We start from the raw sequence: 2,975 nt of genomic DNA on the forward strand, positions 1-2,975 counted from the left end.
AGCTCGACCACCTGGCAGAGAAGTTCTAGCAGAAGATCTCCATCCATGAGGCCTGGACCCATGAGAAGGAAGCCAGGCTTAAGCAGCGGGACTAGGAGATGGCCACCCTATCAGACATCAAAGCCCTAATCCACAACCACGAAGCCTTCGAAAGTGACCTGGTCATACACCAGGACTTTGTGGAGCTGATTGAGGCTCTAAGAGTGGAAAAAACTCAAACAATTTTTCCTCTGCTCTCACACAACCCAGAATGCTTCTGTGACCAAATGTGTGTGGGGTTTTCCCCACCCACCGAACAAGCAATCAAATCTGCAGCAGACACCAGCTGGTTGTCCTCCAGTTCAATTCAATTCTGACGGTTATCTACCTGGAGATAGTGTCAGATCCCACAGGGTAAGGGCTCAGTCCTACAAGACTGCCTCCACTTCAGATGCTAATCACAAGCCCAATTATTTTTGCCTGTGCTTCAGACCAACTGGCTATAAACTGGGGATCCTGCTACCCCCTACTTGGGTTCCATTAATTTGCTAGAGCAGCTCACAGAACTCAGAAAAACACTTTACTTACATTGGCTTGTTTATTACACAGGATACCACAAAGGATACAGATAAAGAGATGCACAGGGCAAGGTGTGGGAAAGGGGACTTGGGGCTTCCATGCCCTCTCTGGGGACGCCACTCTTCAGGAACCTCCCTGTGTTCAGCTCTCCAGAAGCTCTGTGAACGCTGTCCTTCGAGGGGTTTATGGAGGCTTCATTATATAGGCATGATTAGTTAAATCGCTGGCTATTGCTGATCAACTTAATCTTCAGCCCCTCTTCCCTTCTCAGGGGTTGGGCAGTGGGGCTGAAATTCCCAACCCTCTAATTATGCCTTGGTCTCTCTGGTGGCCAGCCTCCATCCTGAAGCTCCCTAGGGGCTGCCAGTCATCCATCCACTCATCAGCATACAAAAAGACATGGTTTCAGAAATTCTAACGATTTTCTAGTCATTGTATGCCAGGAAGCAGGATCAAAGACCAAATAGATATTTCACAATATCATAAAGAACATTGCCCAGGAACTCAACGAGCTGGATTACTGTGACTCCCACGGCGTCAATGCCCAGTGCCGGAAGATTTACAAGCAGTGGGAAACCCTGTGCTCTCTGACCCACAGTCATAGGGAAGCTCTGGAGAAAATGAAGAAGCAGCTGGAGGCCACTGATTATCTGCACCTGGAGTATGCCAAGTGGGCAGCGCCTTCTACAACTGGATGGAGAGTGCCGTGGAGGAGCTCCAGGACACGTTCATCATCTACGCTACCGAGAAGATTGATCTCAGCCCACAGCCAAAAGTTGAACCTGCCAGATACTGATAGGGAGACTATCCTGGCCACCCACAAGGAGGCCCAGAGGATCACAGAGAGCAAACATACCAAGCTGTCAGGCAGCAACCCCTACACCACTGTCACCTCCCCCAACCCCACCCAGATCATCCGCTCCCGGTGGGCAAAGGTGCAGCAGCTGGTGCCAAAGCAGGATTATGTCCTTCTGGAGGAGCAGAGCAAGCAGCAGTCCAACGAGCACCTCCACCACCAGTTCTCCAGCCAGGCCAATGTCATGGGAACCTGGATCCAAACCAAGATGGAGGAAATTGGGTATATGTCCATCAGGATGAAGGAGACCCCAGAGGACCAGCTAAACCTGAAGCAACATGAGCAAAGCATCATGGGCCACAAGCTGAACCTGGACCTGCTGAAGCAGAGCACCAGCTCCTCCAGAAGGTCTTCATCTTCAACAACAAGCATATCAGCTGCATCATGGAACACATCTGCATGGCTGGGAGCAGCTGCTCACCACCATTGGCTGCATCATCAGTGAGGTCAAGAACCAGATCCTTACCTGCAACACCAAGGGCACTGGCCAAGAGCAGATGCAAGAGTTTCAGATGTCCTTCAGCCACACTGACAAGAGCCGTGGCAGGGTGCTGGGGCCGAAGGAGGTCAAGGCCTGCTTCATCAACTTGGACTACAATGTGGAGAATAGCAGCAGAGCAATGCGGAGTTCAATTGTATCATGAATGTGGTTGACTGCAAACATAGCAGCCTTGTGGCCTCCCAAGCCTTCATCAACTTCAGGTCTTGGGAGACCACTAACGTAGACACAGCCAGGTCATTACCTCCTTCAAGGTCCTGGCAGGGGACAAGAACTTCATCATGACTGAGGAGGTGCAGGGAGAGGTGTCTCTGACCAGGTCAAGAACTGAATTGCCCACCTGGCACCACAACAGGTCCCCAGTGCCTAGTGCCCTTATCTACAAATCCTTTTCTATAGCTCTATACAACAAGAGTGACTATGAGGCCCCTGACTTAGATCAAACATCCTTCCTCATGGCCTCTGGTAGGGGCTGGGAGAGCCCTTTGCCCCCTTCCCATGATATAGGCCTCTACAGTCCCCATTCCTCTGAGTCTGTATCTTCGTGAAGCACTCTGTCAGTCCTTTATGGGGGGGTGAGTGGGGAAGGGCAGGTAGGCTCTCTTCTCTCTCTTTGTTGGTTGGCCGGGAGATTCTCTCCTACCTGCGTCCACACACACACATACAAGGTAGAGGTAAGCAAGACTCTCGAGGTTAGTGTTTCTGGTCTGGTAAATATACAGGGGGTCTTCATTCTTATTATTTGTTTATTTATTAAATTGAGAATAGGGTCTCACTATGTTGCCCAGACAGGTGAACTATCCTTTTGCCTCTGCTTTCCTGTGTGCTGGGATTACAGGCAAGAGCCACTGTGCCTGGCTAAGGGGTCTTCAAAATGTTCATGGAACATGCATATTACAGGCCAGGTGCTGTGTCTCACATCTGTAATTCCAGCACTTTGGGAGGCTGGGGCAAGAGGATCATTTGAGCCCTGGAGTTCAAGACCAGCCCAGGCAGCATAGTGAGACTTTGTCTCAGAAAAAAAAAGAAAAAAGAAAGAGAGAAGGAGAGAGAGAGAGAAGA

The 2,975-nt window shown here is 50.3% G+C and overlaps 1 pseudogene; it reads left to right on the plus strand.

Annotated features, from left to right (window-relative positions):
* The window catches only part of LOC105531575, a 12,456-nt pseudogene extending 9,995 nt beyond the window's left edge, over positions 1-2,461 (plus strand).
* The last annotated feature ends 514 nt before the right edge of the window (positions 2,462-2,975 follow it).

Source organism: Mandrillus leucophaeus, unplaced genomic scaffold (genome assembly GCF_000951045.1).
Source record: "Mandrillus leucophaeus isolate KB7577 unplaced genomic scaffold, Mleu.le_1.0 Scaffold895, whole genome shotgun sequence".
Taxonomy (NCBI): Eukaryota; Metazoa; Chordata; class Mammalia; order Primates; family Cercopithecidae; genus Mandrillus; species Mandrillus leucophaeus.